This window comes from Megascapheus bottae, chromosome 10 (genome assembly GCF_031878675.1).
Source record: "Megascapheus bottae isolate mThoBot1 chromosome 10, mThoBot2.hap1, whole genome shotgun sequence".
Classification (NCBI taxonomy): domain Eukaryota; kingdom Metazoa; phylum Chordata; class Mammalia; order Rodentia; family Geomyidae; genus Megascapheus; species Megascapheus bottae.
This window is the reverse complement of record NC_143518.1, coordinates 48,752,974-48,779,680: the sequence shown is the minus strand read 5'-3', so window position 1 is coordinate 48,779,680 and position 26,707 is coordinate 48,752,974.

Genomic DNA, 26,707 nt, shown 5'->3' with positions numbered 1-26,707 from the left:
TGGGCAGGGCTCCAGTGGCTCCAGGGTCTTGTATGGTGCTGTATCCTGCAGGAGTGGTCACCACAGGCGTTCTCAGAGTGACACAGAACAGGGAAATGTATGGACTGGCCTCCAGTGTCACACAGGTGTCTTTTGATATGGAGCTGGGATTGGTGGCTGCCCTCGGGATTGTTGAGGTCCTCAGAGACAAAAGCTGTTGGCTTTTGTTCTCCATGTATCTTGACCATTGGAAACCCTGGTCCACCCTGCACATGCTGGCATTGATTTCCATGGCTACTCAGTGTCCCTAAAAGTCTCCTTGTAGTTCAGCCATGCTGAGCTCCTGAGCGATCTTGTCTGTGCTCTTGTTTTCTGTTTAATTTTCATCATGTGTGTTTCTACAGGTTCTTGACTGGGTTTCAGAGCCCGCCTGAGTCCTCCTGTTCCTTCATGAACAGTCCTCTCATGGTCCCTTATTTATTTATATTTATTTATTTATTTGAAGAAGGGTGTGTCTTCCACTCTGCACCCTTGCTAACTAAATTATTATTGACAAGTGGGGTTCAAATGCAGGGCTTCCAAAAAGTGAACAAAGGCTATGGAAATGCTAAACAAGGAAGACAGAGACTTAGGGGAAATAGATGGTAAGTGTCACCAGGCAGAAAGACCACCAAGTGAGTTTTTCAAAGGTGCAGAATTTTAACTCTGAGATGGAAGTCTTTCGATAATCAGAATGTTCACTAGTGCTAACCCATATGAATTCCCTTTCTGCTATTTTGGAGATTTGTGGGATAGAAACATTGATTGAGAAGTGGGAATGAATGATCACTATGGGTTGACCGACTATAATTCTTTCCCTACAGTTCAGGGGATTAAACCTTTGTACTGCTACACGAACACTCCACATTGACCTATAACCCCAGGCTTCTTTCTCCATATACTTTTCTTGGACACAAGTTCTTACCAAATTGCCCAGGGATAGGGGAGGAGGTTGAAGCAGGCTGAGAATTCACTGCTTGTAACTTTATTGACATGAGAATGTGATGGCATCTTGCTTGGCATAACATGATAGAAAGTCATTGTGATGACTTGAGGACCCAAGTCTTGTAGAATATGGGTTTCTTATTTTTTCTCTTTCCCTTTATTAATATGAAGTGACCCATGTTGTCTCTTCTGACTAATCTTAGCTTGAACTGTGTTTGCTAAGATGTTCCTCCTGGCTTTTGGAATCTATTTGCTTGGGAATTCTATTTCTATCATTTCACCCTAAGTTTATATTTGTCTTTTATCAATAAGATGTGCTCCTTATAGGTAACAAATTGTCAGGTCTTTGTTTTGTGTGTGTGTGTGTGTGTGTGTGTGTGTGTGTGTGTGTGTGTTGGGGAGTTGTGGGGCTTGAACTCAGAGCCTAGACACTGTCCCTTGAGCTTTTTTGCTGAAGGCTTGCCCTCTACCACTCACAAATGTTCTGGTTAGATCCTCCATGTGATAATCTCATTGTATAGGACTATCACCTTAAATATAATAACTTTTTTCCTTTTAGAGTTTAAATTTTTAAAAGAAATATGTTAGAATATTCCCTCATCCTTTTAATCAGACCACTAAATGGCTTGTTTTGTGCAATAGGTCCATAGAGGCAAAGGATGAGGGTTGTTTTGGACTGTCCAAACATTTCTCAGTTTTACAAAGATGATTATCAAAGAAGATTCTACAAACTATTTTCTTTTCACATTTTACATTTACTTAAAAATAGACAAAACAGGGGTTGGGAGTTTGGCCTACTGGTATAGTGCTTGCCTAGCATGCATGAAGACCCAGGTTCGATTCCTCAGTACCACATACATAGAAAAAAAAGCTAGAAGTGGTGCTAAGACTCAAGTGGTAAAGCTCTAGCCTTTAGAAAGCCCAAGGGCAGTGCTCAGGCCCTGAGCTCAAGCCTAGGACTGGCAAAAAAAAAGACAAAATAAGGAGCCATATTTTTCTTGTTTTTTCAAAATATATTTTATTGTAATTAATAGAAGGGTTACATTATATTTGCCAGATAGAAGGTGCATTACTTAACAAACATTGCTACCCCTTCTCACGATTTGTCCTCATTTCCCTCCCCTAACCACTCCCCTCATCTTATTTTCCCCCCTTCCCTATCCTATTTCAAATAAACAAATAAACATATATACAATATATCAGATAATAAGGTAAGATACTGTAACAATATGAGATAACTAAGGAACAACAAAAGAGATGAGAAATAATGTACATTAAGAATAACAATCACACATTATATGGCAAGGTGCCATATTTTTCTTAATAGAAATGCTTATTGAAGACTTTTTAAATAAAAAATAATGATGAAATGGTCTCAATGATTCCAGAGATTTTGGTCATATTAACTGTTTGTAATTTGTTCATGGAGTAAATAAAAGAATAGGTCCTAAACTCTCAATGCCACTACTACAATTGTTAAGCTATTTGATTCAACAAGCAATCATCTCTATTTGGCAATAAAAGAAGCTTACAGATTCCCTAATAGAAATGAGGACAGGCCTATTTCCATTCTTCATCACCTATCAGATATATACTATATTTTGGTATGATTTAACAACCCTAGTAAAGGGACTCAGTGCTATCACTGGGCAAGTGCCATCCCATTTACCATGTTGGAAATGGCACAGCAAGAACCGATGAGAGGTTTGGTAGGCTGAAGGCTCTGTACATGTCAGCACAGAGTCCCCTACAAGATAAAAGATAGGATACTGATGCTGATTTGAATATCACTTTCAGTCTCTTTCTCTATGTAGGAAATTTTGGCTTCAATTCCTAGTGGATCTACGCAATAGGATTGTGAGAACATCAGAAAATACAGCCCAGTGGAATAGGGCATTAGACCTTGAGTATGGGGGCCCATTTGTTGACTATTAAGCTACACTCCCTCCTACTATTAAAAAAATGCACTGTGGGGCCGGGAGTTTGGCCTAGTGGTAGAGTGCTTGCCTAGCATGCACTAAGACCTGGGTTCGATTCCTCGGTACCACATACATAGAAAAAAGCTGGAAGTGGTGCTGAGGCTCAAGTGGTAGAGCTCTAGCCTTGAGAGAGCCCAAGAACAGTGCTCAGGCCCTGCGCTCAAGCCCAGGACTGGCCAAAAAAACCCCCCAAAACACTATAACTTGATATTATCCAGTTGTCCCTAAACCCCACTTGGATATCTTCAACTGAAAGCTCATAAGAGATTTAATTTAGTCAAAACTTTCTCTCAGATGTTTGAATTCTAAAGTAGGAATATTAGTAAAAGGAAAACACAAGGAAAAAATTCTCCACCAAAAGCCAACAATTCCACAACAAATAAACTGAATGAAGTGAAGTGGGTAAGTTCTCAAATGATGAACTCAAAAGATCAATAAGAAGAATGATCAAAGAAAATAAAGATGTATAGGCACCTAATTAAAACCAGGTGACTTTAATGTGAAACAAATTCCAATGAACAGCTGTATGAAATGAGGAAGAAAATATGGGATATAAAGGATTTTCATAAAGAAATAAATCATGAGGAAAAATATCAAAAGAAAATTTTGGAAATGAAAAATTCAATAACCACAAAAAAATTAAAAATGAAAAATTCAATAACCACAAATAAAAAAAAGCTCAGTTGAAAATCTTGTTAATAGAATGGAATAAGTTGAAATGATTATTGGGGATTGACAATAATAGAGGCATTTATCATTCAGACAAAGACAAAGGAAAATACTAAAGCAGTGTGAAGAGAACATGTGAAAACCTCTGGGACACAAATTTTTAAAAAGACCAAACTTAGGAATTCTGGGTATAGACGAAGAAGTACAAATTAAAAGTATAAAATATCTTCTCTATAGAACATATGTAATAAAATTATAGAAGAAAATTTCCACAACCTTCAGAAAGACAGGGTCATTCAGACAAAGGAGGCTTAGTGAAAGATACTGAAAGTGCAAAGGGGAAGCAACATGAACACAAAGGGAAGCTCATTGGAATAACAGAAGATAGGCCAACACAAGTCTAAGCGGAAGGAAGAACCAAAGGCATCGAATTTAAGCACTGGGGGCCAGAAGTTTGGCCTAGTGGTAGAGTGCTTGCCTAACATGCATGAAGACCCAGGTTCAATACCTCAGTACCAAAAACATAGAAAAAAGCTGGAAGTGGTACTGAGGCTCAAATAGTAGAGCTCTAGTCTTGAGAAAGTCCAAGGACAGTGCTCAGGCCCTGAGCTCAAACCCAGGACTGGCAAAAAATAAAAATAAAAAAAAAGAATCCAAGCACTGAAGAATCATGAAGGACCTAGAGTAGTATATCCACAAAACTATTCTTCACAATTGATGAGGAAAGAAAATATCAAAGGGAAATGGTGATCATTAGTGCAGAAGATATTTAAAGGAATCTTACACATAGAAGAGTAAGTCAAATGAAGGTAGGAAAATGGGGGAAATTATAAACCCTACAAGATGAACCATTTAGTAAAGGGAGAACAGGATGGAAGTAAACATCGTAAAAACAATAAAATGGTGGGAAATGTCAACACTAAATGTTAAGAAGAGAGTTCGCAACATTCTAATCAAATACATAGAATAGTAAATTGGATTACAAAGCAGTCCTGCTGGGTGCTAATGTCTTATGTCTGTAGTCATAGCTGCTCAGAAGGATGAGATCTAAGGATCATCATTTGAAGCCAGTGGGGGCAAGAAAGTTCCTGAGATACTTATCTCCATCAGAAAACCAGAAGTGAAGCTTTGGCTCAAAATGGCAGATGGCAAGACTTGAGCAAATAAGCTCAGGGACAGTATCCAGGCCCTGAGTTCAAGCCCCACAATCCTCCCCCCTCCACCTCCCACACACAAAGCAAAAATCTGACAATTTGTTACCTACAAGAAGCACCTCTCACTGATAAGAGACAAATATAAACTTAGGGTGAGATGATATTAAAATACATTGTGTTCATGTAATGTATGATGATATAAGGAAATTTAGTTGGAGCTGTTAAACTATTAGTGTGTTAATCTGAGTAAATTACATGTGCTACATAATTACTATGATGAAACTTCTCTGTACAATTAATATATACTAAATTAAAATAAGAAGAGCAGGGAAATGGAAAAAATAGGCTCAGTTTGGGGGTATGTATCAACAGAAGACAGGAGTGTTGGGGGGAGGATAAATTAGGGTAAATATGGCCATATTATTTTATATGCATGGAAATGGAATAGAGAAAAGTTGAGATTGCTTTAAGAACAGGGGACTGGGGAATGAGAAAAAGTGCTGGTGGTTTGTTCAGCATATGTGGTATTCATGTATAGAAATGTCACAGTTCCCCCTGTCACAATCCCACCTTTATGCATGATAAAAGAAGAAAGTATAAATTATTATTATTATTTTTATAGTACTATGCAGGGGCTCAATTTGAAATTAAGTAAACTGAATCTTGTCTCCTGAAAAAAAAAAGAAATATCAGAATGAACTGATGCTTGTACAACTAATATATGTCAATAAAAATCTTTAAAAAATAAACTTTAGTAAAGATCCAGAAGATTGTATACAGATGAGTAAAGTCTACATCTAGAAACATGAACCAGAATCAGGACTCAAAGCATAAAAACAGTTCTAGTTTCTGAGTCAGAGAGTCCTTCTGCACTAAATTCTTTAGAATTATCATATTATCTGCTAAAACTCTCAACCAGGGGAGCAAATGTTCTCTTTCTTCTAGGAAATATCAACATTTCTTGAAACAGATTTAATATAGTCCCCAATAGGAATGGGAAAAATAATTTCATTTTATTGTTGAGAAGTATTCAATCTAGCTAGTCTATATCAGGTAGCTATGAAATAGATTCTTACTAATCTCTCTTTGTCTATCTAAGGACTTAGATTTGGCTCAGTTGTTGACATCTGTTAATAAATAAGGAAAAATATCAAGCCTATTCCTGTGCCTTCAGATGCAAATTAAAAAAGAACCATGACTGATTAAGCAAATAAATTTCAATGAACTAAACTGGACTTGAATGAAAAATTAGGAATCATTTGTTTTTCTAGTTAAGTGTACCTCCTCAATATTTTAAAGTAAGTGTATATCACTGGCTCTCAGTTTTGAATTCTGTTATATAGTTTTTATCAAACATCACTATCATAAAATCATCACTATAAAAACAAAGTTAAGAGCTGGGTATTGATGGTTCACTCCTCTATTTCTAGCTACTCAGGAGGCTCAGATCTGACATCTAAGTTCAAGGCTAGTCCAGGCAGAAAGATTGCAGCAAGGATTGTTTTTTAAGTTTGATATGAATGTGTTATTGTTTCATGACCATAGCTTTGATAGTGTGGTTATTTTTTCTTGGATTTACTATGAAATTTTTAAAAGCACATGGCATAATAAAAAAAAATTGCAGCAGAGCCTTGGTGGAGGCCAGGGGAGACAGAAAACCAAAACAGCTAAGCAATTAAGCCAACTAGTAATAATGATGAAAATTTCTACAGGTGTGTGTGGAAAGAATTGAATTTGCAAATATGTAATATTGAAAAATCTCTTCTGAAGTCCATAATTTAAAATTCAGTGAAATCTTCTTATCTAGGAAAAATAGTCTACTTATGACTTGCTATAAATGAATCTAAGAAATTTAATCAAAACTCTCATTTCAGATTCCATGAAAACAAGTGATGATTCCTTTTCACGACTGGCTTGTGTCTTTTCTAGGAAACACAAAGTGATAAACTGCAAACAAAATGTACCAGATTCAGGTAGATGCTATAAAATGGAACTAGAAGAAAGGAAAGAGTGTGGGAATGGTGCAGAGTAATTGCTGCATATCGGATTTGAAGCACAGGGGATATACAGAGCCTGTTATTGCCAGTCAACAAGTCTATCCAGTGGTTTCTTTTTCCTGGATGAGGTCACCACCTCCATTGTTCACATCTACTTCCAAATGCAATGTCCCTGAATTCGCTGTGATGTCATCTCAGTCATGTGAGAAGCCTTGCAAACAACAACAGAAAAAAAAGGGAAATAAAAAAAGCTGGCAGAGTCTACACTGGCCCCTTCTCCAGAGGTTAGCCTTGCAGACTCTAATAATTAAGAACCTCTGCTCTAGTGGGAACTGATAATTTATATTTCCTTCCCTCAGAGCACATCTCTTCTCATGGTGAGAGCATGAGGCATGATGGTCGACACATTCAGTAATGTGATTTGGATAATTTTCTGAGGGTATCTATTGAGTGCTTCAGGTTCCACAAAGGAAAAAATATTGAGAAAGATATTTCTATTCTAAGATGAAAAGAGAAGTAATCTACAAGTAATGATAATGCAGAATGTGATGACTAACATGATAGAAGAAATGCAGAGGACTGGAAACGTCAAAGAAGATAGTTTTTAGGGGTGAGCTGGAAAACTTCATGGTGGGGGTGACATTGGAGATATGACTGAGCATGTAGAATTTTGACAGATGAAGATTCAATCCTGAGAATACAAGACCTGCACTTGAGACCTCTTGACTGCCTTTCATGGTGGGGTTATAAGCTTGAAGCCAGAGTCCTGGATGTGTTGTCTACCCAAGCAAAGAACATTACTTGGCTGTTGGCTTCAGACAAAATCAGTGGCTGTTGGGTCACTTGGTGAATGTGGTAAAGTACCTCGTTTGGTCTGACTTACTTTGTTTCTTCTAGTAAGACAGAAGCAGAGAGTATCTCTTTTCTTAAGGGTAGAGACAGAATTTGTCCTTCAACTCAGATGTCCAGTGCACTCCAGCCCAGTAAACGCCATGTTTCTTAGCATACACATGTGTTCCCATGGATCTAGAGGACATGCGACTTTCTCACAGAGGCCCTGCCTGCATGAGGCCATGTCCTCAAAACAATGAAGCATGATGTCAGGGTAGCCACCGTCCTGTTCAGTTACTTGTGACAGAGCAGAAGTGGAGCTAATTATCCAGCACTGCAGTAGGAATGTTAAGGTGTACTGTTGTCAAATAACAGAATTAGTGCTTAGCTTTCTGTATTGAGATGTCATAAAAGGACTTGCCTTCCAGGTGTCCAGTTTAACTTTGCTTTGCTCATGGAAAGAGATGGCTTCAAAACAGGTGCTTCTGATGCTCACTGCATGATTCAACTTCTAATAATCTATATCTGTTTTCAGATTTGGATGTCTTCTGCACTAGTCTATCTGACAGGATTCCTGCCTATATCTTCTAAGTCTAGGATGATGGCATTTATTTCTGTAGTTCTTCCCAAGGTAGTGTTCTATTATTATTATTATTATTACCATTAATTATTATTGTCACTGTCATTATTGTTGTCATTACTTTCATCTTTATAGGTAACTCTGAGGCAAACAAGCTGATTTTTACAAATATGTGCCACATATGAAGATGACTCAGGTTTTGAGTCATGCAGATGAATACACAAACTGAACAAATATTGAACAATGGCCATTTGAAAAACATTACCAAATTGTTCAAGGTTGATTTTCCTAGGGATTCATTTCCATACTAAGGAAAGTTTCCATGGATCAAAAGGATTAGTTTTGTTTGGATTATTTCAATGATGTATCTAACAATACACCAAAATCAAGATTCAGTTCCACTGAGACCTTGGCTTGAGTTCCACTGATAGTTCTTGTGATCAAAGTATTTCTTTGTTTTCTATAAGCTCAATTTTCTTCCCCTTCCTTCCTTCCTTTCTTCCTTCCTTCCTTCCTTCCTTCCTTCCTTCCTTCTTTCCTTCCTTCTCCCTCCCTTTCCCTTTCCTTCCCTTTTTCTTTTTTCCTCTGTTTCTTTACTCTCCTCTGACTTTTTTCTCTTTCTTCCTTTTCCTCCCCTTCTTTCTCCCCTTCCCCTCATATATTTGAGCTGATTATTACCCAGATAACATGCACCAGTTTGTTCTTTTGCTAAATCTTCTTAGAATTGTGACATAAAATACAGTGTTAAAATTTTATCTTTATAGTGTAAACATAACTCCACTTGCATTCTTTATTTCAGAGGTAAAGCCATCCTTGATTTTCTAACAATAGTCAGTGGAAATTATCCAAATTAATTTTTAAAAGATTATTCTCAATATCTAGTTGTCTATTTCTTAAAATGAAAATGCTCTGCTCTTCAACTCCTACTCAGCAATATCTATAATACACCCTTATAAGGATGTTCTACTATGCACTGAACATTTTCTTTCTTTTTCTGCTCTTACATTAAATTATGTATGACTCTCTGGTGCATATAAATATTTCCTTCTAGCTGCAACCTCTCTTGCAGATGGTAGATTGTCATAAATATAACTCAAAAATTAGTAAAGGTATATTAATGCCACACATGTATGAAAAATGCATGAGATTCTTAGAGAGATGATGCCATTTTTATTCCTTATCTATATTTAAACTAAGAATAGTAAGCAGAATGACAGACTATAAAGAAATAAATTTTTTTTCCTGTGGGGTATATTTCATAGTTCCAGGGTTGAATGAAAGAAATCCTTTTTTAGTGCCCTGTGATTTGCATAGCCTGCTGTGACAATTTAATTAAATGCCAAGCCCAGTTTTTATAAATTTAGAGAATTTTTAGCCCAGTGTTTAACAAAGGCAATGCTTAGCTCTTGGCTGTGGAATATACACAGCTCTTCCTACACTTTTTAGACACAGAAAGTCTAACATGTAAAATCAGTTTTGGAATTTGAAGCTTCTCATTCACATCAACCATGTCCATTCTCATGGCCAACATGGCACAGTTTTTACTCACCAAAAGATTATTACCATTGGGCACATGCTTAGCATTTTATATGCTTTGCTTCAATAGGCTCGTGACAGAGCTTGATAAGGTAATTCCCATTTTATAGATGTGGACGATAAACTTCTGAAAGATTTCATTTAAGATCACCTATCTTGTGAGGAGCCAAATATGAATTTGAATTGGCTTGCTATCTCATTTCTCTTGACATTTTTCTACTGCTTCCCAATAATTTTTAGGCAATAACATGCATAGGAAGGAATGATATTTGCAGGCATACTGGAAAAATTTGAGGGGTTTTAGGAAACAAGTATTCCATATTTTTGCTAAGTTACATGATTTCAAAGAGACAAAACAAAAAATGAAGTATGAGAAAAAATGTTTTACATTTTATAAATCTATACAGAATTCATGAATTTCCTTGTATGACCTTGAATGTTTTTTTGGGAATCAGGTGGTATGCTTCAAGTAGCCCAATAAAACTCTGAGCAGAGTATTTATTTATTTACTTTTGCTTGTTGTGGATTTTGAATCCAGGGCCTGGATGCTGTACCTGAGTCCTTTCACTCAAGGCTAGTTTTCTACCACTTTGAACCACAGTGCCACTTCCTCTGAGCAGATGTTTAGTAACAGTTTGCTTCAGATTCTTGATTGTTATTCCCAACTAGAAAGTTCTTACAAAGGAGCAGGGAAAAAGTTTGAATTCATTTTAATAACCACTTGCAGTGGCTGAACTGCATTCCATGCACTTGGATTCCATCTGTGACATGGAAATAGTCACACGTAAAAATGTGTTGGGAAACGGGTAGATATAGAATGAACTTGTTACACTCTGAGTATTTCAGATCAGTAATAAAGCTCTTCTTCCCCCTGGTCTTGCCTCTACCATCTTTCCAGCCATCCCTTACCCTTCCCAGGAAATACTTCAGTACTGGGCCACTAGGTGTTATCTTGAGACTATGTCAAATAGAGGCCAAGAAAGGAGACAGGTAAGATATAGATTGCTAATAAGATTGGAACAAACAAAAGAGCTAAGTCAAAGCTTTCAAGGGATACTTTATGTCATCTTCACACATAGATGCAATGTACTGTTCATTTGCATATTCTCCTTCTGTTTCTTACCTGTCTCTTCTTCCCTAGATAGTCCCACAATTGTAGCCCCCCCCCCCCCCCTCTCATCTGTTATTTTGGTACTGGTTCCAGGACTTGAACTCAGAGCCTGGGTACTGTCCTTGAGCTTTTTCATTCAAAGACAGACATCTACCACTTGAGCCACAGCTATCTATCAGCTTTTTGGTAGTTCGTTGGAGATAAGTCTCATGTACTTGTCTGCTTGGGCTGGCCATGGGATAGCTTTGAACTGTGATCCTCAGATCTCAGACTCCTGAGCTAGAATTATATGTGTGAGCCATCTGTGCCTAGCTTCGTGTCTGTGTGTGTGTGTGTGTGTGTGTGTGTGTGTGTGTGTGTGTGTGTGCGTGCGCGCGTGCGCAGTGCTGGGATTTGATTTGAGAGTTTGAGCAATGTCCTTAGCTTTTTCACTCAATCTGGTTCTCTACCACTTACACTACTGTTCCACTGATGCCTTTGTGCTAGTTGATTGAAGATGATTTTTCACAGAGTTCATTGCCCAGGCTGGTTTGAACCACAATCCTCAGATCTTAGTCTCTTGAGTAACTAGAATTATTGACATGAGCCACCACCACCTGGATTAGTATGTAGTTTAGGTCTACATTCTGCATATGATAGAACTTGACTTTCATCCCACTGAACTGGCTTACTTCACCTAACATAATCATCATTTTTATTTTCATTTTAAATGGCCCTGGATGTTGGACATTTTTTCATGTATTCATTGGCTATTTTACTTCTTTTAGGCAAATACTTCAAACCATTTGTCCATTTATTAATTGGGTTACTGGTTCTTGGGAGTTGAATCTTTTGAGTTCCTTATAATTTCTGATTGCTTATCCCTTGTCAGATGATTAGTTGGCCAAAGATAGTCAGTCTACTTCTTCATTTTAGTAACTTTTTTGCTTTTGTTATGCAGAAGGCATCTTATTTTGACCTGATTTGTCAATTTTTGCTCAATTTCTTTTTTTTTTTGCCAGTCCTGGGTCTCAAATTCAGGACCTGAGCACTGTCCTTGGGCTTTCTCAATGCTAGAGTTCTACCACTTGAGCCATAGCACCACTTCTGGCTTTTTCTATGTATGTGGTGCCAAGGAATTGAACTCAGGTCTTCATGCATGCTAGGCAAGCACTCCACCACTAGGCCAAACTCCCAGCACTTTTGCTCAATAGATATTCTGAAGAAACTGTGAATAACAGGAATGTATCTTGACATAATAAAGGATATATATATATAATATTTTTTACCAGTGTTAAACTAAACATGGAAAAACTCAAACCATTTTCTTCAAGGTCAGAAATGAGATAAGGATGTACTGATTCTCCACATTCTTACTCAATGTAGTATTAGAATTCCTAATCAGAGTTATAAGGCAAAACAAATTAATAAAAGGGATTGAAGTAGGGAAGGAAAAAACCCAAGTGATTCCTGTTTTCAGCTGACATGCTCTTCTATCTAAAAGCCCCCAAGAACATCACCAAAACTTCCAACTCTTATAAGCACTTTCAGCAAAGTAGCAGGGCTCAAAATTATCCAATAAAAACCAGTACATTTTTGATATAACGCCAAATAGAAAAGAAGTCAGAAAAACAGACCCATTCACTATAGCCTCTACAAAAAATAAAATACGTAGAATCATTGTATAACTAAGGAGGTAAACATTACAACGAAAAGTGCAAAACACCAAAGAAATTGAAGAGGTCACTAGAAAGTTCAAAGATCTCCTTTGGTCATAGATCTATAGAATCTATAGAAAATGACTATAATGTAAAAAGTAATGTCAGTGTTCAATGCAGTCCCCACCAACATGCAATGGTTTCCCTCATTTGTCATAATCAGTAGAAACTTTGGGCTCTCCTAGCAGAGATTTACAACAGAACAAAACCTAGATACATAAGACCATGTAGTATGACGCTAAATGAAAGGACCTCCAGGATATAGAACCAAAAGCCATATAATGAGTGATTGTTGTCCTTAATGTACTATGTTATCTTTCTTTTGCTGTCCCTTGGTTATCTCATATTGTCATAGTATTTCACCTGGTTATCTAATATATTGTATATATGTGTATTTGCTTATTTGAAATCGGATAGGGAAGGGAGGAAAACAAGATGAGGGGTGGGGGGAGGGAAATGGGGACCAAGACATGAGAAAGGGTATCAATGTGTGTGAAGTAATGCACCTTCTAGCTGGTGAATATAATGTAACCCTACTATTAATTACAATAAAAATATATGGAAAAAAGTATCATAGAAGTTGAAAAATCAAAATCTGTGGCTTCAAACAGCCAAAGTAGTCCTCCATCAATGATACCACCACACTTGGAATCCGAATATAATACAGAGCCTTAGTAACAAAACCAGCCTGGCATTGGCACAAAACCAGGTATCTAGATTGGTGACACAGAAATAAGCCTACATATTTATATCCATTTGATTTTTGACAAAGGTGCTAAAAATATACATCAAAGACAATTTCCTTAAGAAATGGTGCTAGGGAACAAACAAAAAAACCTTATCCCCCCCCCCCAAAAAAAATAAAAACACTGGAAAGTGCCAAGAACTTTATGATCTTTTGAATGATTGGTTCTGGTAGTAAAAGGAATTTTATTGCCCATTCCATGGATTAACCAACAGGTGGCACCAGGTTGCAATACAAACATTTTCTCCTTGAAACAATTGGCTGGCACTATTGATGGTCCCTGAATGCTTACAAATGATTATTCATGTTAAATTAGGAGCCATGACTTCCCTTCCTGAGATACTCAGGACCTGTTTACTTGCACATTTCAAATCAGTAAGGATAAAATATAAGGCAGCTCTAAGGAAGGTTGATTTCTGAATTAACCATTTATAACTTTGGACGAGCAACATTATGCTCTCAAAATCTAGGTCCTCACCTCTAAAGTGATATAATGAGTTTCTGCCTTTTGTAAAGGTTCTGGGAAGATCAGTTGTAATGTGTACACAATAATTATACACAATTTCTGCTCAGCAAACAGTAGCTATGTTTATTCAGATCTAAAAAGACATAAAGACACACGCAAATATAACTTCATGTAACTTTCTGTTCATTCTCTGAAAGACATTTCCAAATAACAAATGTGGACTTAATGACTGGTGGGATATTTTTCTTGAGATTGAGTCTTTTCATAGAGACTTCTTTGATGAAGAAGAGTCAAAGTGTGTAGTGTTTTGTGGTAGAAAGGGAAGAAAGATGGTCTCTGTTATGTTTGATTGTCTTTTATTTTTTTGGAACATTGTTTTATCCAGTGTCCCAGCAAGCACTGAGTCCAGTGCTTGCATATTATACTTAATAATAAGTCTCTTAAAGAGGAGACAGGACAATACCTGAGAAACACTGGAAAATGATAGTTGTCTATTATGTTAATTATGTCATTATTGAATGATATATTTGTATAGAATTAAGACTGTTTTTTTAAAAAAAAATTCCTGCTAATAGGATCTACCTCTGTTCATTTTAGTGATATAGTGATTTCTTCTCAATACATAACCTAGCAGGCAAGAATCAATGAAACCCATAGAGGTTAAAATTCATAGAGGGCAGAGAATAGCTATCTTTTTACTCAGCCAATCAGTTTGCCCTCAGCAAGGAGAGTCAAGTGAAACTGTGCATTAGCTCAATATTCTTGTTTACAAGGCAAGAGAGAGAAGCGTTCTTTCTCAAGAAGAAAAGTCTTGGTGAAAGAATATAAAAAAAAGGAAACAAGAAATGCAGATATTTCTTACAAGGCTTCTTGTAGCATACCAGTGTACCTTGGTACAATGGTTCATGCAATCCTATTCTTGCTTCACCTTTTCCATAGCTGGAATTGTTTCCTTATCCTGGGGCACAATTGCAGACACACTGTCTCTGTTGCTTTCACCATTCTCAAGCAGCTGTCCGTGTTCCTGCTCTTTTTTTAATATCAAGGTTTCTGCTAGCTTTGAAATGACATATTTTTACCTTTATTCTTTTTAACTTTCTTTCTCTAAAAACTACCTATCTGATCACTTTGTCTCAACTGGAAAATTCAATTGCTTCTTTCACTGCAGAGGAGTTCAGCATGCCCCAGGGTCAACTACTAAGTTTCTGCTGAACCATTTTCATTGTTACAGTTAGGTGTCCTTCTATTGCTCATTTAGTTTTGGCTCAAGTATTAGAGTGGCATGATTGATGCTTGGAGACTGATGTGCCAGGAGATCCTGAGAAGTGAGTGATGACATCCTTACTGAGGATTCTAAGATGGAGGTGATATAATGGCAGCCATGTCTCATGGTATTTTTTATGGGCTACAGAAGTAAGCATCATACAAGAAGTAAGACATTGATGTTTCAACTGAGGTGTCCTAAGCAAGCTATGCCTATGTGTGTAGCTTGCTGTTTTTGCTCAATAAATACCGCAAACTTAGCAACATAGATTCATTATTTTCCTATTCTGTGGGGTGGGGGCACAGAAAGGGTATTATTGGACTGAAATCTAGATGACAGTAGATGACAGCTCTTTTCTGGCAGCTCCAAGGGTATTCTGTTTTCAGAACCATTTAGGTTGTCAGAAGAATTCAATTCCTTGCAATTGCAGTAGAGGAGTTCCCTGCCTGCCCTCACCCCACTTTGTGCTGGTCATAAGCAGAGGGCCATTCCCAGCTACTGCAGGCTGCTTGGATTTCTTACCTTGGGGCCTCTCATTCATTTTTCAGTCAGCAACAATAGATCAAGTCCATCTCACACTCCAAATGTCTCCTGTCTCCTCCATCTCCCCATCTCCCCAACAGGTCCTTTCCTTCTGCCCTGTTCAGTTTAAAAAAGATCGTTTAGCATGGACCTGGCAGGAAAATCTAGGATAACACAAGGATAACAATATCAGAAGATTCACAGTCTCCAAATAATTCTTGGCAGTCTTCACCCCCCCAACACTTCATTCTTTTTTCCTTTGCTAGTCTTGGGGCTTAAACTCAGGACTCTGTCACTATCCTTGAACTTTCTCAAGGCTAGAGCTCCACCACTTGAGCCACAGCACCATTTCTGGTTTTGCCTGTGTGTGGGGTACCGAGGAATTGAATCCAGGGCTTCATGCATGCTAGGCAAGAGCTCTACCACTAAGCATGCTCCTGGCCCCAACCCTTCATTCTTTAACAGCCTTCTTACATAATGAAGAACAAGTCCAGCCTTCCAACTTGTCTGGCAAAGCCCCTTGGAACCATACTTGATTCTTCTCTTACTTCTGTTTTGCATCTGATCCAATCTTCTTGAGAACATCTACCAAAAAATCCCTTTTAAAGCACCTTGACCACTTCTCATGTTGGTCCAGGTCTTTACCATAAGGATTATTGCCATAATTTACTAATGGATCTGCTTGTTTCTATTCTGTTCTTTCCAGAATATTCCAAAACAACTCAGAAATCCTGATAAAATATAGCTCAGATCTTGTCTACTCCACTCCTCTGTCTCAGACTTTTAAAGGGCTTCCTTTCTTTCTGGGAGTAGAAGACTGGCTTTACAACATGCAGGATCTGGCTGCCCACTGCCTGTCTGAACTCATCTCTTTCTACTCATCCTGCATGTCAATCACTGTCTACAAACACACTGACCTCTTTGTTATTACCTGAACATGAGATTCTCATTTCATCACCTTTGCAATTGCTTTTCTTTCTGCTTGGAACACTTTCTCCAGATATGGTCATGTGTTCCTCTAGCTCCTTCAGTCTTTTACTTATCCATATTACCTTCTTAGAGTATTTTTCTGTCTAATCTAACACCACAACTTTCCCCAAGTCATTGCTTTTAGCTTCTCTCCCTAGACTTATCAGTCCTAAATTGTGTTACTTCATTTCCTTAGGCTTCCATAAAAAGGATCATATACTGGGTAGCTTAAAACAACAAGATTTTATTCTCCCATAGCCCAGGAAGCCGGAAGTCTGAAGTCAAGGTTTCTTCTGGAGGCTTTGAAGCAGAATGTATTTTATGCTCCTCTTTTGGCCTCCAGAGCTACATCAATTCTTGACATGGCTTGACATTCTTTGGCATGGTAGCTGGACCACTGTAATTCCTGTCCTAATTGTCACATGGTCTTCTTCTTATTTTCATGTCTTTAGTGTTCAGATTTCATTCTTGCAGGGATACCAACCCCATCCTAACTTCAGTATCCCTGTTAATACTCTATAGCCAAACAATATTGCACACGGGCTCCAGGTGGGAAAGAAATAATGGAGGACAATAGTCAGCCCAACACACTAGTACATTCATCTTGTTTATTGTGTATTTCTTGCTCCTAAGAGGAACTTTATGAGAACTTGGCTCATTGCTGTCTCCCTGAGACATACAGTAACACTTAGTAGTGCTTTTAAAATAAATGATATTTCATTTAGTTGATAGATGTCCATATACTAGGGGAGCTGGTGGTTATTGTCTTGTGAAGGAAGTCATTTCTCTAAGTATAGATTATAGAGTATATGGTTTCATTCTTTGGCTTTCCTCTTACATCTTCTCACAGGCCTTGGACTCGTCCCTAAGGACCCCTGAAACTCTATAAAATAGAAAATATTTCTTGTTACAGAAGACTGAGTAAAAGAGTAAAAACGCTGCATCCACGAAAGAGAGCTCTTTTAAGTCTGTCCTAATATCTCTTGATGACAGAGAACACTAAAGAAGCTTTTAAATACCCCTGTCTTCTCTAAATTCCCTGGACTCTAGAAAAATCAAATAAGAGAGTCCAAGAGAAATATTTTCAAACAGAGCAAATAAAAGCCCTCAACATACTTTTGACGTCAAAGCAAAGCTCTGCTCACACCGACTGCTAGTATGTAAACTTTTCTACAAATGGATCAACAGCAGCTAAGTTAACAGAAAATTCATAGCCTGGTTTCTCCAGATGAGTCATGTAGTCTACAAAGAGAACTCAACTCCAAAGTATGGATATTGTCTCTCCATGAATGAAAATCATATTATTGATTATTTGATAAGCAAAAGTTGGTGCCAATGACTTAAGCAGGTTTTTTTTTTTTTTCCAGTCCTGGGCTTGGGCTCAGGGCCCGAGCCCTGTCTTTGGACTTTCTCAAGGCTAGAGCTCTACCACTTGAGCCTCAGCACCACTTCTGGCTTTTTTCTATGTATGTGGTACAGAGAAATTGAGGTCAGATCTTCGTGAATGCTAGGCAAGCACTCTACCACTAGGCCAAACTCTCGGCCCCTTAAACCTTTTTGAATGGTAGATTTATTTATTTTAATTTGGGGAATTAGGAATTAAACCCAGGGCCTTAGGCAGGCCAGGCAAGTTCTCTTACCCACCTCAGCCAATTTTGATTATTTTTTTTATGGCCAGAAAATTTGCTTAATCCAGCTTACTGGTGAGTTCCTGGCCCAGTTGGTACTCTACTACCTGAACCACGTGTTTGGGTCAACTGGTGAGATCTTTAGGTTTTACCTGTTGTGGTTTGCCAACCTGAGCCTCCAATTTTTGGACCCATCATACTACTTTTCAGCAGTGGCACCTCCCATGCTATTTATCCTTGTATTTGGTCTTGAGTAGCAAGAGAAATTTTGTCTTCTGAGTCAAATAACAGTGAAAATAAGAGTGGTGCATAGCTTCCTGTGGTTTAGAACTTCCCTTTGATGAAGTGGTAGGGAGCCCTAGCTTTCTACTCTGCTCAATGGGATCCACCTTGTGTGTAATCATTACCTGCTGAGCCTTCTTTTTCTCCATGGGTTTGGTTACCTCATTAACATTGTTGGAAGCACAGGTAATCTCTCAGTAGGACCTTTCTCCTCCTTGCTGGCACCTTTCTTCTCAGCATGGGCCTGTAGTCTCTCTCTGCTTCTCTTGCTTTACCTCTAGTCTGAAGCCATGGCCCAGTTCTGCAGTTGAATAAATGGAGGTCCAGGGTCTAGGTCAATGGCAGGCAGGCAGGCCTCAGAATTAACTTTAGTCAATCCATAGTCATTGAGAGCAGTTCCAGGAAGGCTACTTAGAAAGGGGACAGCCTCTTCTAGCCTGTGCCATCTGTTCCTTCTCTTTGTCTGACACGTGAATATGATGGTCAGCATGGATTGCGACCATCATTAGGGAAACAGAATTGAGAAGCACAATGACATTCTTCCTCACACCTATCTGAATGAGTAAAATTGAAAACAAAGTGATGATACTGACTGCTGAGAAAGAGGAAATCTCCTGCATTGCAATGCAGGAATGCAAAATACTGTAACTTTGCTGAAAAGAAAAAAAAGTAACTTGCAAAAAGTTTTGTGTTTTTTTTTTAAAATCAGTTTTAAATTATTCTCATGTCCCATTTCTACTGCCCAAGCGAAAAACCTGTGTTCCTATAAAATTGTCACATACATATTTATAGGAGCTTTGCACATGTAGTTTCTCTAAATTGATAAAAGCTCGACTGTCCTTCAGTGGGTGAACTGGATATGTCTATATGATGTACTTATATTTAGAGATTAAAAATCAAATCATAAACTTTTTATTGTGCGCCAAAAGATAATGCATAAACTTTTATAAAATCCCAATACATTAAACAAAGTGAAAAACCAGGCTCAAAAGATCATTTGTGTATGGTGTCATATGATACTAGAGATAGTGAAACAATCCAGATGGATGGAAAGGAGGATTGTGGGGAGGAGATGTAAGGGAGGGTTGATTATGACAGACTAACACGAGGAAATTTTGAGGGGGCATATTCTAATTGAGGGTTGTGGTGAAGAGAAATCTCTCCCCAGGTCTCAAAATTCCTGGAACTTTAATATTGCATCAAGATATAGAACTTTAGAACATACAAAAAGGTGGGAGAAGTAGTGTTTGTAAATTTGTCCTCTTAGAAAAACAAACCATCTTAATCTCTGAAGTACAGTACTTAATTCTGTTCCATGAAGAATCTAGTCCCTATTATTATATTATTATTGTCACCACCACCACCACTACTACTATTATTATTAAAAGAATTAGGAAGGGAAGGCAGGGAATATAATAGGCTGAGAATTGAATTTTGGTGTAGTTTTTAAAAAGAAATCTTTTTTTTTTTTGCCAGTCCTGGGCTTGAGCTCAGGGCCTGAGCACTGTCCTTGGACTTTCTCAAGGCTAGAGCTCTATCACTTGAGCCTCAGCACCACTTCTGGCTTTTTTCTATGTATGTGGTACCGAGGAATTGAACCCGGGTCTTCATGCATGCTAGGCAAGCACTTTAACCACCAGGCCAAACTCCCGGCCCAAAAAGAAATCTTTATCTATTATTAAAAACATTCGGAGAGGGTCAGAACTGAGAGAGACATAAGCCATGTGTCTGCCTTCTTTGCTCTGCAGTATATAAATATTAATAGGCCAGCTGAATTTCATACCATTTGTTATAGAGGAATACACATGTAAAGTGTCAGGAAGTTCCCTGCCCCCAATCCTGAATCTAAAAAATACAATTTTAAGTGTTTTAAAATGTTTATTTATTTGTTTATTTTTGTTGGTCTTAAGGCTTGTACTAAGGGCCTGGGCATTGTCCCTGAGTTCTTTTGCTTGAGGCTAGTGCTCTACCATTTTGAGTCACAGCTTTACTTCCTGTTTTCTGGTGGTTAATTGGAGATAAATGTCTTGTGGATTTTCCTGCCTTGGACTGATTTTGAATTACAGTCCCCAGATCTCAGCCTCCTGAGTAGCTAGAATTATAGGCACGAGCCACTAGCACCTGGCCCCTAAATATATTCAATATAGAAATGGCTTAGAGTTTTAGATTAATTTGGTTGTTAGACATGAAAATGAGTTGGAAGGGATGTTTAGTGCCAAGAAGCGTTATTCTACCGCGGGTTAAAAATGTGTGTCATGTTCGAAAGCCACATCCTGCTCACATCACCAGATGTCATTACTGAGTTTCTTTCCCTGTCACCAAGAAGTCTTTATAAGTTTTCTTTCTAGGGACATGCTAAGAAAGTCCCGCTGTGGCACACATATGCACACCGAGGATCCTCTAAGAATTCCCTTCCCAGCCTCAGCTAATGTGGTTCCTTCTTCAGGGAAAAGCAAGACCAGCTGTGATTGAGTCAGTTACATCCATGCCCCCTTGAGGTACAAATTATACAGGAAAGAGCAGCTGATGGCTACTGGCTTCCCAGAAGGCAAGTGAAGTGGGGAGGGGTAGTATCAATCACTGTGCTTATGCTATTTATTTCTTTATTTTGGGGGGAATCACATTTGTGATTCCAAGCCTGGCACTGGTGGCTTACACTTATAACCCTCACTACTCCAGAGGCTGAGATCTGAGGATCGTGGCTCAAAATCAGCCTGGGCAGATAAGAGTCTCTTGACACCGTGGCTCAAAGTGGTAGAGTGTTAGCCTTGACCAAAAGAGCTCAGGGACAGCACCCAGGCCCTGAGTTCAAGCCCCATGACCAGTCAAAAAAAAAATTCTGAGTCTCTTATATCCACAATGTCATTGTCTTCAGAGTTATACCAAAGTCAGTGCTGAACTAGATGTCTTTATGAGGGTAAGCTGGGGGTAGAGATGAAGACGGAACAGAGGGAATAAAGGTTTGAAAGGTTCTATAGCTCCTCTTGACTTTTTTCAAGCCATCCAGAGCCCCCATCGAATGGCAGCATCTGGACTTTTTTACTAGGCTGCTAAGTGGTTCAGTGTTCTATTTTTAAAGCAGTTCCTTGGCCTGCTGGACACTCGTGGTGTTACAGCCCCTAAACAGTCATTTTTTCCAGCTGTGCAAGTGTAGAGCTCTCCAAAAGGGTGGGGATGAGGGAAGAAGAAGGTGACACATGCCAAGCAATGAAAAGCTTACCCATAGGTGTTTATGGCTGGGTATGAATTCCTTCCTTTGTGACCTGAAATATACCTGCCACACAAACCAGGCCCCGGAAAGAGACAGAAGAGGAAGCAAAGTGAATGGTATTTGGTACACTGTGGTTCTGCACAGGACCACCAGAATGCACAGTCCACTAACATTTAGAAAGCTCTCTGAGTGTTCCAGTGCTAGAGCCATTGATGGTGTCCAGAATGGGAAATGTTGATGGAAAAGAAAATGCACGTGCCTTGTAAGAGATTTTCCCTTGGCCTCAGCCACTGCCCATCTCCTCAAAGCTCTTGTTTTTCTCACCCACTGAGGTTTCCCGCTGTTCCCCACTTCTCATTCAGACTCCTGTAGTCTGTCAAGAGGTAGGGCCAGGGTCTGACACCTACTATCCATCCACTGTATGGTGGAATGATGGTCTAATAACGTAAGAGACTTGCTGCTTCTTGTTCAAGACATTAATGATAGTCTTTATATTTAACACAAAACAAAGGATACCTTTCTTGGAGCCCTCTACTAAGTTATGATTGATGGACAGAAAAAATACACATATTTGATTGATGTATATAACTCCATGAGTATGAATTTGCAAAGCCATCACCACAATCAATGGCACAAGCCTATTTGTTATCTCCAGGTGCTGTCTCCCACCCCTTTTATTCGCGACTATCATCACTTTGTGGTGGACCACTTCACGCAGAATCTATTCTTCTAGGACAATTTTAAAGCAGGCAATGCAGTATTGTTGACCATAGGCACCATATTGCTTTGTCGATTTCCAGTGTATTCATCATGAGCTGATTCGCACCTCCTAGCCTCTGGCCACCAGCGCACTCGTGGCTGCTCTTACAAACTTAACTACTTTGGATTCTTAATTAAAAATTTTTTAAAAAAAGATTCCTTCTGTATTGTTATCAGGCAGCATTTGTCCTTCAGTGGTTGGCATATTCCACTTAGTATAATATGCTTTAGACTCATTAATATGATCACATATGTCAGAATTTTTTATTAAAGAGTAAATAATATTCTATACATATAAATATATAATATATGTAATATGTGATATATAATAAATGTATAGCATTTTCCCCTATATATATCTATAGAACATATATATGCTAGATAAAATGTATTTGGAACAAATATATGCTATATGTTGTATATAATATTCTCTGTGTATATTTATGTATACATATGACATTTTCTTTAGCCATCCTTTTGTCGATAGACTTAGGTTGCTTCTATGCTTTGGTTATGGTGAATAAGCTTCAATTAACATGTGTTTAAATATCACTTTGATATGTTGATTTAGATACATAAGTGGCATGTTGGACTAATGGTAGTTGTAGTTTTCATTTTTTGAGGAAGTTGTATATTTTCTCCACTGGCTACACAAACTTGCCTTCCAATCTGTTTATTCCATGCTCTTGCCAGTATCAGTGATTTTTGTTATTTATTTATTGCCAGTCTTGGGGCTTGAACTCAGGGCCTGGGCACTGTCCTTCAGCTTTCTCAAGGCTAGCACTCTACCACTTGAGCCACAGCACCACTTCCAGCTTTTTCTGTGTATGTGGTACTGAGGAACCCAGGGCTTTAAGCAAGTTAGTCAAGCACTCTACCACTAGGCCACACTCCGGACCAGCTTTATTTTTATAATAGCTATCCTAGCAGTGATTAAGTAATATTTTATTGTGGCTTTAGAGAGAGCTGCCCTATTCCTAATCTTTTGTGTACTATTTCAGAAAGTTTTTGATGATAATTCAGCTATAATTATTGGCTAGCTTTTTGCTATTACCTGGAAAATCAGACATTTTCCAGATTTGTATTTAAGATTTAAAAAATGCAGAGTTCTCAGATCAGATGAAGTTCACAGTTTTAGCCAGTGAAGACTCTCTCCAGGGAGGCAAAGGTTCTTCTTATATATTAACATTTTTGCCTTCTCCCTTCCAGTATTATTGAAGCATAATTGACCAATAAGAATTATGTTTTTTGGCTTGGAGAGTGACCCATTAGTAGAGTCCTTGCCTAGCATGTATGAAGCCCTGGGTTCAATTCCTTGGTACCACATGCACAGATAAAGCTGGAAGAGGTGATGTGGCTCAAGTGGTAGACTGCTAGCTTTGAGAAAGCCCAACAACAGTGCCCAAGACTTGAGATCAAGCCCCAGGACTGGCAAAAAATAAAAGAATTACATGTTTTTAAGGAACACATTTGATGATATATGTATATGTCATAAAGTAATAGCATACTCAAGCTACAAATAAATCCATCACTTGATATGGTTAGCTTTTTCATTTTTTTTTAATGACAAGAACATTTATAAGTAACACCTGTTAGCATGGCTATCATTTGGTTAACAAAACCAAATGTTAACAAGAGTTGGAAAGGATGTGAAGAAAAGGGAGCAACTTTGGTGGAATTGTAAATTGCTAAGTCCTTATGGAAAAAGCAGTATATAGGTTCATCAAAAAATGAACAAGAGGGGCCGGGAGTTTGGCCTAGTGGTAGAGTGCTTGCCTAGCATGCACAAATATCCGGGTTCGATTCCTCGGTACCACATACATAGAAAAAAGCTGGAAGTGGTGCTGAGGCTCAAGTGGTAGGGCTCTAGCCTTGAGAAAGTCCAAGGATAGTGCTCAGGCCTTGAGCCCAAGCCCAAGACTGGCAAAAAAAATGTACAAGAGAACTATATTATCCAGCAATGCCTTTTGGAGATATACTGTAAGTAATTCAGTAATTCAAAGCAATATGTCAAAGAGATGGCTGCTTTCTTGCTCATTGCAATATTAGGCAAGAAGGAATAGCAGATATTTTGAAACAATAATTATTGGTCACAATAATTTATAACAAGAATGGTGTCAGTCCAGACAGACAGTTGCTGGGCAGATGTCTTTGTGAAAGTTGGGATGGTCTTGATGAAAGCTCATGGTTCTAATGATTGGTTGTGGCAATTCCTATTAGGTACTCATGCATAAACATATTCCTTCATAAACTTCCAACTCTATTTACTTTTTCTTTTTTTTACTTCATTTATTTTTATTTTTATTTATTTTTTTATTGTAATTAGTAAAAGGGTTACATGATATTTGCCAGATAGAAGGTGCATTAATTCACATACATTGATACTCTTTCACATGTCTTGGTACCCATTTCCCTCCCCCCCCACACCCCCCACCCGTCTTGGTTTTCCCCCCTTCCCTATCAAATTTCAAATATCCAAATACAAATAAATTCAATATATCAGATAACAAAGTGAGATACTATACCAATATGAGATAACCAAGGGATAGCAAAGGAGATGAGAGACAACATAGTACATTAAGGACAACGATCATTCATTATATGGCTTTTGTTTCAATATCCTTACTTTTTCTTGAGGGGGCAGTTAGGGCAGATACAAGAAACTCTCTTTTAATCTTGACAACTTTCCCATTTCTTTCATTATGCACACACATGTGCATACACAGGCAGTAGAATGCTGTTCATCCTTAGCTAATTAAGTTTTAACAGCTCAGGTATCAGTGAACAGGCAGAATTAGTGGTCATGGGAAGGGATATATACCCAGAATGGCAACAGGAGAGGAATCTGCTTTCAGAGCTTGGGAGGTACAAATGCAGAAGTGATACCCACAGGAAAAGCAGAGGGCAGTGCCTGGCTCTCCTTATGTCAACCCCTTCCAGAACTAAAGTCCCATTTCAGAACTTACCTGTTCTCTGAAGACACGGTGAACTTGTTTTGGGGACTACTCCATTATTTTTTTCCAATCAATGTTTTCTCTGTCTGTGTAGACAAAGGAAGGAGCCTGGACATTGTCCTTAGCTCCTCTTCTCTCTGCCCCTATGTCAGGTGAAGTCTACTTCCCCAGTGGGTATCTTCTCCTTCACTGTCCTGCCTCCATTGTCACCTCACTACTTCACATCAACTGTGCTTGCCTGAACCACCTCAGTAGCATTTTCTAATTATGAAGTCCCGAGTAAAGTTTGTGCCCCACGATCCTCCTTCACACTGCTAGAGATGTTCATGGTTCCCTTCTACTTACACCCTTAAAGAACCTTTACACTTAGAAAAGTCTTCTCCCGACTTACAAAATATTTAGGAGTTTACTCTGAATGTTCACTCCTCCTCCTCCTCCACCTCCTCCTTCTCCTCCTCCTCCTCCTCCTTTCATCTCCTCCTCCTTCTTCTCTCTCTCCCCCTCCCCCTTCTCCATTCGGAGTCTAGGGCACAGTGTCTGGCACAGAATAATTGCTTGGGAAAGGCACAGTGAAAAATGGATCCTTCTGAATTTGCTTCTAATGTACTTGTTGGTGCCTGGGAGACTGATCCTCTGTGCTACTCCATCTAACTGTCCGCTCTCTGCTTTTGTCCAGTCTATGACTGGCACCGGGTAGCCTCCCTGTCTCCTAACTTTGGCTCTTTTGGCATCTGCCCCACAATATCCAGGTTGTAGGCCAGTGGCAGGCCAGTTTCTCTTGGTCCATCAGCTCTATTCTGCCATTTTCTCCCAATACATCTAGTAGGTATGGCAACAATTCAAGAGAAAATATGCATCCTTAATATTCACTTTGAATATGTATATATATGTGTTTTTATGCATACGTATAAATGAACAAAGATGAAAGGCTTTCCTCTGATGCCATTTCTTTTATGGGAAGGCCTTAGGCCACTGGTCACCCACATGGCAAGAACTTTTCCAAATTAATAATTTCAAAATACTATAATTCAAAAACCAATTTAAATGGCAGATAATTAAACTATCTGGGATAGCGTATGATGTTCAGCAACTTGGCAAATTGCCTCTGTATCTTGCCCACGCTTGAAAAGTATGCCTGAAAAGATAATCACAGTGCTCTACCACCTCTCCCACTTCTTTTTTTTTCTTTTCCTCCAGGGCCTTGGTTTTCAGTGCAGGCTTTGCCTTACATTGAGGATGACAGCGAGGCTCCTGCAGCTTGTCTATCAGCTTTCATTTTGGCAGTTGGATTCTGTTAGGAGAATTTCCAGCCCGTTTTTTCCCTTTCCTCCCATCTCTTCTTGCAACCTGCACTTTGACACTTACCCAGTGAACATCAAGCAAAGTCATG